The 9,924-nt window shown below is 46.3% G+C and overlaps 1 protein-coding gene across 1 annotated transcript in view; it reads left to right on the plus strand.

Moving 5' to 3' along the window:
- Positions 1-9,924, plus strand: part of CDYL (chromodomain Y like) — a gene marked incomplete at its 5' end in the record, with an annotated part of 71,546 nt that overhangs the window by 42,155 nt on the left and 19,467 nt on the right. The window lies entirely within an intron of this gene.

Raw genomic sequence — 9,924 nt, forward strand, 5'->3', positions numbered from 1 at the left:
ACACAGGCTTCTTGGTGGCAGCAGCAGCAGCCTTAGCGTCTCATGCCCGTCTCTGGAGCTCCTTTAAGCAGCGCTCTGAACCCCCTCTCCTCGCGCACCAGGAAACAAAGAGGGAAGAAAATGTCTCTTAGCTCTTCGGCATCTCCAGACTTTTCCCCGGACTCCCTCCCGGCCAGCCGTGGCGCACTAACCCCCTGCAGGCTGTGTTCACGCCGCCAACCCCAGTCCTCTCCCTGCGCTCCGACCGAAGCCTGAGCCTTATCTCCCAGCCCCGCCCGCCCCGGCGGGTGAGCACACAAGCCTCTCGGGCTGGTGAGCGCCGGTCGGCCCCGATCCTCTGTGCGGGAATCTCTCCGCTCTGCCCTCCGCGCCCCTGTTGCTGCGCTGTCCTCCGCGGCTCCGAAGCTCCCCGCTCCGCCTCCCGCAGTCTCCACCCGCGAAGGGGCTTCCTAGTGTGTGGAAACATTTCCTCCTTCACGGCTCCCTCCCACTGGTGCAGGTCCCGTCCCTATTCTTCTGTCTCTGTTTATTCTGTTTTCTTTTGCCCTACCCAGGTACGTGGGGGGTTTCTTGCCTTTTGGGAGGTCTGAGGTCTTCTGCCAGCGTTCAGTGGGTGTTCTGTAGGAGTTGTTCCCCGTGTAGTTGTATTTCTGGTGTATCTGTGGGGAGGAAGGTGGTCTCCGCGTCTTACTCCTCTGCCATCTTCCCCTCTTCTCTACTCTGTTGTTTATAATTAGCTATGTACTTACCTTTACCAGTGTCTTTTATTTCTTCATGTGGATTTAAGTTACTATCTAATGTGTCCTCTCATTTTAGCCTAAAGGACTCTCTTTAGTATGTATTGTAAAGTAAGTCAACTCGCCCCCGATTCCCTGGTTTTTCGTTCTTTTGACTTGGGAAGGTCTTAATTTCTCCTTCATTGTCAAGGGATAGTTAGGCTAGATTTAGAATTCTTGGTTTTAGTCTTTCTTTTAGCACTTGAAATATTTCATTCCACTGCCTTCTTACCTCCATGGTTTCTGCTGAGAAATAAGCTGTAAATCTTATCAAGGGTCCTGGAACATGATGTGTTGGTTCTTCTTGCTGCTTTGAAGCTTCTCTTTGTCTTTGGCTGTCAGCATTTTGCTTATGATGTGCCTACATGGGGATCTCTTTAAATTTATTTTGTTTGGAGTCCCTTGAGCTTCTTGGATATGCAGATTAATGCTGTCCATCGAATTTTGGAAGTTTTTGGTCATTATTTCTTCAAATATTCTTCTCCCTTTATCTCCTCTCCTTTTGGGACTCACATACAGTGTGTTGGTGTTCTTAATGGTGGCCCAGATGTCTCTGAAGTTCTGTTTTGCTTTTTGTTTTTTAGTTACTTCTCTGTTCCTCGGGCTAGATAATTTCAGTTGACTTATCTTCATGATTGGTGATCGTTTCTTTCTCCAGTCCAAGTCTGCTCCTGAACTGCTGTAGGGAATTTTTCGTTTCAGTTATTACACTTTTCAACTCAGAAACTTCTGTTTCTTTAAGTAGTCTATTTCTACTTATATTATTTGGTGAGGCATTGTTCTCATACTTCTCTTTAGTTCTTTTGACATTATTTCCTTTCATTCTTGAACGTACTTGAAATAGCTGATTAAAGACTGTAGTAAGTGCATTATTGTCTGGGCCTCCTCAGTGACACTTTTTGTGGACTACTTTTTCCCCCATGTGTGGGTCATTCCTTCTTGTGTCTTTGCGTGTCTTCGGATTTGTTGTTGTTATTGAAAACAGGACTTTTTAGAAAAATGTGGCAACTCTAGAAATCAGATTCTCCCCCTCCCCAGGGTTTTTTGTTATTTTCTGGCTCTAACAGTTGACTTTTCATAGTTTCTGGGTCTTTGCCTAAATGCCCCATCTAGTAATGCAAGTTGTTCACCTTTTCTATTAGTTCCTTTTACATGTGTCATAGTTATTTTAATGTCCTTATATGATAGTGTCGTTACTGGGTCATCTCTGAGTCTCATTCTGTTGATTGCCTTGTTGCTTGATAATGAGTTGTATTTTATTTTCTTGATCTTTCTGTATTTCATAATTTTTGATTGACTGCCAGACGTCTTGTATGAAACAGGAGAGTCTAAGAAAAGTAATATTTGTGCCTAGAAATGGGCGTGGTTTTTCTCAGGCAGCTAGTGTCAGAGGTTGAGACATGCTAGTCAGTGGTTGAGCTGGGTTTGGCTTTTCCTTTGCTGTGGTTACTGGAAGGTTTTTCTCAGTGCTTGTGCTCTGCCACCAGCTTTCAGCTGTCCGCATGCCTGAGTCAGAGAGGACCTCTCTCACATGCTGTTGCCCCTCCCCTAGGAGTAGAATGCTGGTGAGTTTTTAGTCAGTTCTTTCCTAGGCTGGGGTCGTGGGAAGTGGGGAAGATGCAAGGGGAGTGGGGTCAGGGTGTTCTTGGTTCCCGTGCCACCTCTGTCTTGTGCCCCATGTGCCTCAGCCCTGGGGGGTGGAGCTTTCTCAGGACTCTTTCTCCTACCCAAGGGGTAAAAAGGGGTTTTCTCCCCACACTCCCCTTCCCTCAGGTCTAAGGGCCCACAGGGTTTGCCGCCCCTCTCCAGAAGCCTGGGAGGCCAGGGCAGGCGGGTCAGTCTCCATACCTTTCCCCTGGGGGTGGCAGACCACTTGCTCTGTGCCTGCGTTGCTGTGAGCGAGGCTGTGTCTGACCTCCCGCTTCGCCTGGGTCTGTCTCACGAATGAGCTTCTGTTCTGTCCCACGAGCCCACGCTCAGCCTTCAGCAGTTCTCGAGAGTTTCAGCTGATGGCTTCTTGCTCATTTCTAGACGCCCTGCCTTCCCCTGCCGCAAATGACGCAGCCGGCGCACCCCATCTTTCCACTTGTCTAGGCTTGTCTTTCCTAGAATTTCAGTGTATTTGGTTGCCAGTTACAACCTCAGGTCTCTGATGAGCTCAAGGAAAGTTGCCATTGTGTAGTTTGTCCAGCTCTTTAACCAACCTTTCAGCCGCGGACAGGTCGTTCTTCATTCTGAGCTGTTGATCTGTTTTCCCCTTTGGCTTTTGTTTATAATAGAATGCAGTGTTTGCAGAGTTGGTGCTTAACGAGAGCGGGTTCTGATGTACTTTCTTAGAGCAAGGTCCACAGAAGGCCCCGTCGTGTTGAGCCCGAGCCGGGCAGTGTTTGGCTTTGTACCGCCAGCCTCATGGTCCACTGACCTTCGCGGGACGGTCAGTGCCTGCTCAGGTGTAGAAGCGTTTCACTGCAGCACTGAAGCCCGGCGGCTGAACCACTGCATCCAGAGTGGGAAGAGGGCAGATCGACCTTGTAGCTGGGAGACCAGGAAAGGGGTCAGGAGGTGAGAGGTCAAGAAGATGCTACATGGGCTCTGCGTGTGGTATGTAAGAACACACCTCCCTGTTCTGTGTGCCAGGCCTGGCTCCTCATAGGTCGTGTGTACCTTTCCGTGTCATGGGGCATAATCACACCATCCCTAATTACAGCCAACTCCCTACTTCTTTTTGAAGAACTTCCATTTGGTCAAATTCTAATGGATATCTATGATTACTTTTCTAAGATTAATTCCTAGATTTGGATTCATCAGAGGTTTTAATGTTTTTGATACAGGTTGTCAAACTGCCTTGCAGAAAGCATGTTACCACTTTGCTCTCAAGAGGACATGCTTTGTGTGGGCCTGATGTTAGGGGTTTTGCTATTTTGGAAGTTAGTCTCATGTGTTTCTCTTAATATTAGAATGCTTAACTTGATTGCTTCAAATTTCCAATGTGTGGACATTAATTTTAAATTCTGTTGAGAAAATAAAACCACAAATGTGTTTGGAGTAACTGCCTTTTTAGCACAAACTGCGTACTTTACTCTTCTCTGAGGAGGTGATTCTTCACACCAGATTTTTTGAACTTTAAAGCTATTCTATGTTCCTGTGAGTAAATTTCCTTTAAGTAGTCATGAGATAAAGAAATCTTGACCAAAAAGAACTAAACGTAATTTTTTTTTTTTTTTTTTTTTGCGGTACGTGGGCCTCTCACTGTTGTGGCCTCTCCCGTTGCGGAGCACAAGCTCCGGACGCGCAGGCTCAGCGGCCATGGCTCACGGGCCCAGCCGCTCCACGGCACATGGGATCTTCCCGGCCTGGGGCACGAACCCATGTCCCCTGCATCGGCAGATGGACCCTCAACCACTGCACCACCAGGGAAGCCCCTAAACGTAATTCTGAGTGAGCATCACAAATACTTAGAACAGTTCCTGGAAGTTCACTCTGGGTTAAATTTTGACCTTGTTCCCATGGTCTGAAAACTAACTGAAAGTCCAATTAAAGCGTGTCTGGAAGGGCGGATGACGAGCTCTAGGTGGCCGTCTCTTTTCCCCAGGCCAGCCTCTGCTCCTGCCGCCAGTCTGACCTCACCTTCCTTTGGGTGGTTCATTCTAGGCCAGCGGCAGAGCTCTGAGGACAGAGGAACCTGTCAAGTCCTCACAGCCTGTTTCCTTTTAAAATAAAATCATTTATTCTCATTTTCTTATGGTGCTTCCTAAATGCAAGGAAGCTTGGTGTTTCTCTGTCTGCTGGGTGAGCTGTCTGGATGGAGGTCCAGCCCCACATCTGCACCAGGCTGGCCTGGGGGCTGATGAGGGGCCAGCGAGTAGCCCCCACCCCTCCCCACTGAGCACCTCTGCTTTGATCAGCTTTGCGTTTTAGGCTCCATGTTAGATTTCGTTGAGGTAGGAAAAAAATCTTTGTGTGGGGAAATGTTAGGAGAGCCGTCGCTTTTATGCACTTGGGGGACGCCGCTGAGTTTGCAGTCTGTTCTGTGTGTGTTGTCCTTTGCCTTTATTGTTTTTTGTTGCTTCTGGTTTGGGGGGGCTGAGTGTCTGTGTGTGTGGGTCTCTTGATCTTTCAAAGACCCTCAGGAAGTAACTTCTCTTGCGTCTTAGAAGTACCAGGTTGTCGTCTTAAGCGGCAAATTTGTTTTTTTAATTTAGAATCTTCTTTTACTGGGGTTTCCAGCCTTGCTCTGGCCTCCAGAAAGCCGGAACTAAGTCTATGTTCTGCTTTTAGTGACCGGCTACAGGACCTCCTTTTTCCTGCGGTGCCGTCACCTCGGCTTCATCTTGTTGAGGGCGAATGGTGTGCTTCCAGCAGAACTTGCCTTCGTGGCTTTAGTGGTCTCTCCTGCCAGTCAGGGTCTAGAACATACACTGATATGGAACTCCGAACCTAGAGAGTCATGACAGCATTTGAGAGCACAGTTAGAATGAACGCAGGTGCTCTTCTGGTTAAGCTATTGCCCATTTAGAGATGAGGTGAGGGGTGGAGAGGAGGGGCTGCTTTACAGTGACAGTTCACATGAAGAAGTTAAGAGTACTCTCGGGCTCCCCTGGTGGCGCAGCGATTGAGCGTCCGCCTGCCGATGCAGGGGACGCGGGTTCGTGCCCCGGTCCGGGAGGATCCCACGTGCCGCGGAGCGGCTGGGCCCGTGAGCCATGGCCGCTGAGCCTGCGCGTCCAGAGCCTGTGCTCCGCAAGGGGAGAGGCCACAACAGTGAGAGGCCCGTGTACCGAAAAAAAAAATAATAATAATAATAAAATAAAAAATTAAAAAGAAATTTAAAAAAAAAGAGTACTCTCTGCGGTGCTCTGACGTTTGAATACGTAAGACACTGACTAATGCTGGGAGCACGTGGAAAAGATTATAAGTATAGATGACAGGTTTTCATCCCTGGCCTGTTGCTGTTGACATTGCAGACGGAAGGCTGAAGAAGACCTCACTGTGAATATCAGCAAACACCTTGAACTTACCCTTACTCGGGGTGATAATGTGCGTCCCAAGAAGGGGTTTGAAGTCTTGCGCTCTGTGAGGCGCCCCTGCACCAGCGCTAGGAAATTAGCACTTGAACATTTTAGCCTAGACTATGCTAAGCACAATAAATATAGACTGTGAATTAATTTTATTTGGAGTAGAGGTTTGGTTGTACTCTACACGTATCTCACCACGAGCGTGTCTTCCTGTAATATGTAGGACTTGAAATTAATGGGCATGCACTGTTAAAATGAAATGGGGAAATCAGATTGTAATTGATTAGTTCTCTTACTAAAGCAGTAGTTGCAAAACCTGGTTGGTTCTAAAAGTCAAAATAAGCATTATAAAGAAAAGTGTTGAGGGACTTCCCTGGTAGTGCAGTGGTTAAGAATCTGTCTGCCAATGTAGGGGATTGGGTTTGTTCCCCAGTCTGGGAAGATCCCACATGACGCAGAGCAACTAACCCCATGCACCACAACTGCTGAGCCTGCGCACCACAACTGCTGAAGCCCACACACCCTAGAGCCCACGAGCCACAGCTACTGAGCCCACGTGCTACAACTACTGAAGCCTGCGCATCTAGAGCCTGTGCTCTGCAACAAGAGAAGCCACCACAATGAGAAGCCCACATGCCGCAACGAAGAGCGGCCCCCCGCTCGCCGCAACTAGAGAAAGCCTGTGCGTAGCAACAAAGACCCAACACAGCCAAAAAAATAACCAAACAACTTAATTAATTAAATAAAATTTAAAAAGAAAAAGAAAAATGTTGAGAGAATTCAGTCCTGTGTCAAATAAGGTAGAATCATTTTTGCGGGAAATAAAATTTTTGTACATATGATGAATAATAAGATTCCACTGCTGAGGAATCATAGCACGTAGGTAGTTATTGTTATCTTTCTTATATATATATTTTTTTGTTAATCCTTCTTCTCAGCACTAAAGAGGAATGTGGGTCTGATCATTTTCTGTTCCTTTTTTTTGGTACTTAAAGTGACATAGTATAAAGGTTTTTGCTAGGTTTTCTTCTCTCCAATATTTGACTTAGTTTCAAGGCTGTTAGTGAGGAAATAAAATGCACTACATTTAAAGCATCACCTATCTTGTTAGATTTACTTTGGGAACTTATCCTGATATGCTTATTTAGAATGATAGGATTTATACTGCTAGTAATTTTTCATTTTAGTTTGTCATAAGTAAAACTAAATAGCTTGAATTTGCATCTATAATTAAAACTTGAATCACACTTGAAAGTTTTCCATTAACCTCTTCAAAGAATACACTTCACTTGTAAGGGTTTCCATTTCCTCCGTGTTCCTAACTTTGATTCTGAATTGTTGGTGCCAATAGCTTTGCAACTGCTCTACTGCCATTTCTGTTGAACTCAGTAAAGATGATGTTTAAATTTCCTTTAGTCTACTGCGGACTCCTGTGCTTTTCTGGATCTAGGAATCCAAATCCCCTTTGGGATTAGTGCTTTCTGAGGAGCCCAGCTCAACTCGCAGTGGAGATTGGAGCTGACAGAGGGCTCTTCTATACATGACCGGGCTGTGGCGGAATGACCTTTGTACCAGGAAACTTCACAACACAGGCAGGGACTCTCAGTGGTTTCTGGTTGTGCCTTGAACTGACTGTAGACGTTTGCATAGTTTATGGTGACATTGCTAATTGGAGTGTTTTTATTCCAAAGAACAAAAATCTTCAAGCTCCTTTTACTCTCCTCGTGTCAAAATGTCATCAGGAAACTCTCTGAGTAAAAGCAAGGCTAGGGAATTCCCCGGCGGTCCAGTGGTTGGGACTCTGCACCACTTCCACTGCAGGGGGCATGAGTTCGATCCCGGGTCGGGGAAATAGGATCCCACATGCCGTGAGACACAGCCCCCCCCCCCAAAAAAAAGGCTAGTTCTCAGGACTGAAGGCACAGGCTTGGGGAGGCCTGGCTCCCACCGTTGGGGAAGCCTGTGGCCTCACGTGTATCTTCAAGCTGCAAGACTGGCCAGGAGAAAGTGATTCCCAGCAACAAAAAGAGTAACAAATAATGTGTTTGATGAAGATTTTATCTCTAGACTAAGAGCCTCGGAATCAGCTACAGATCCTTGTGCGATTCGTCTTGATTGTATTAACTCATCCAACATTTGTCTCCTCTGCTTCCGTATCCCAGGAAAACCAAAGACATTTAGCAAGAAAATGGAAGTAATCACAGTCCAGGCCATGATTCAGATCTTCTCCAAGAGTTTGATTATAATTTCTAACTAAACACATTCTAGCTAATTTGGGAAAATACTAAATATAACTTCAAAAAAATTAAACATAGAATTACCATATGATCCCTTTCTATATCAACAGATACAGACTTGTATATGTACAGATTTGTATAGAATCCGTAGAATGACCAATTCCATTTCTAGGTATATATCCAAAGAATTGAAAGTAGGGACTCAGGTATTTGTACGCTCGTATGAATACGAATGTCCATACAGCATTATTCACAACACCCAAAAGGTGGAAACAACCCAAATGTCCATTGGGGGATGAATGGATAAACAGAAGTGGTGTTTTTTTTTAAAAAAAGATACTGGAATGGAATATTATTCACCTTTAGAAAAGAAAGACGTTCTTACACAGGCTACATACAACATGGATGAACCTCAGAGGCATTACGCTAAATGAAATAAGCCAGACACAGAAGGACAGATGTCATATGATTCTACTTATGTGAGGTCGCTAGAGCCATCAAATTCACGGACACAGAAAGTAGAAGGGTGGTTGCCAGGCGAATGAGGAGTTAGTGTTTCACGTGGTCGGCGTTGCAGGTCGGAAGGTGGAAAGCTCTGTGGATGGATGGTGGTGATGTTTGCACAGCAGTGTGGATGTGCTTAACGCCACTGAACTGGACACTTAGAAGTGGTTAAAATGGCAGGTTTTATGTGTTTTTACCATAATAAAAACTATGTTCCCAAATCTGTTTGCTAATATTTTATTTAGGACTTTTGTTACCCCGCAAAATACATGCTTGTATGTGTGTGTGTGAAGCAAAGCTAAGCTGAGGCTGTTTTGGGGGCACTAGGCTGCCCCTTCCCCATGCCTGGCCTGGTGGCAGGAGTTACGAGGTGACATAGCTCTGTGGTTTGTTTTCATAGGACAGGCAGGTGGGAGAGGGGAGTTGCAAGCGGCCCCCTGGCCTGCTGGATGGGGACCCCAGGAGGGCGGCTGAGCTCTGGACCTCGGCTTTCATCTCGTGGAACAGATTCAGTGAGATGCCGGGACCCCGAGTGCCGATGCGCCTGTGGTGTCCATTGTCCCGCCTTGGCCTCCGCATCCCAACCTCTGATCGCCTCCTCGGAAGCTAGTATGATGGCTCGCTGGCCTCTCCCCCCCTTGCTTTTGGGGAAGAAGGGAAAAAGTGAGGAAGAGTTGTCACTGAATGGGAAGCCCTTCTGAGGGCTAATTAATTAATTAATTAATTCCCTTCTGAGGGAAGTCTTCAGGATGGGGAAGTATTTACTCTCCTTAATGATATTAACTGCAAACAGTTACAAAATTATAAACACAACCATTGGGCTACTTAGCTGTGAACGTGTGGGCCTGTCTCCTCTGACGTAATGCAGCTCTTAACAAGGTCAGCGGTGTGATCTCATCCGTCTCAACTTCCAGACTCCCTGCAGGTTCCCAGACCTTGAGCCTTTGCTGTCTCCTTTTCCGCCCCCCGCCACCCAAATATTTATTTATTTATTTATTTATTTATTTGGCCGCGCCAGGTCTCAGTTGCGGCATGTGGGCTCCTTAGTTGCGGCATGCATGTGGGATCTAGAGGGATCAAACCCCAGTCCCCTGCATTGGGAGCACAGAGTCTTAACCACTGCACCACCAGGGAAGTCCCTGCTGTCTCCTTTGATTCACTCACTAAATTTGTTAATGGAGAAAAGCAATCGTGTTGACTGTCTTTGAGTATTTCGAGTTTCTCTGCATTCCTGATACCCTAATTGAATGTTGTAGCATCTCCCTGTCATCTCTCCAGTGTTCGTCACTTCTTGTATCACATATTCTTTCTCTTCTTTTCATTTCCTTATTTGTCTGTTTCAGTCATTTGGACTTTAAGGACCCTCTTCTGCTTGGGAGGAACTGTTCCTGC

The sequence above is a fragment of the Lipotes vexillifer genome, unplaced genomic scaffold (assembly GCF_000442215.2).
Source record: "Lipotes vexillifer unplaced genomic scaffold, Lipotes_vexillifer_v1.1 scaffold444, whole genome shotgun sequence".
NCBI classification, from domain to species: domain Eukaryota; kingdom Metazoa; phylum Chordata; class Mammalia; order Artiodactyla; family Lipotidae; genus Lipotes; species Lipotes vexillifer.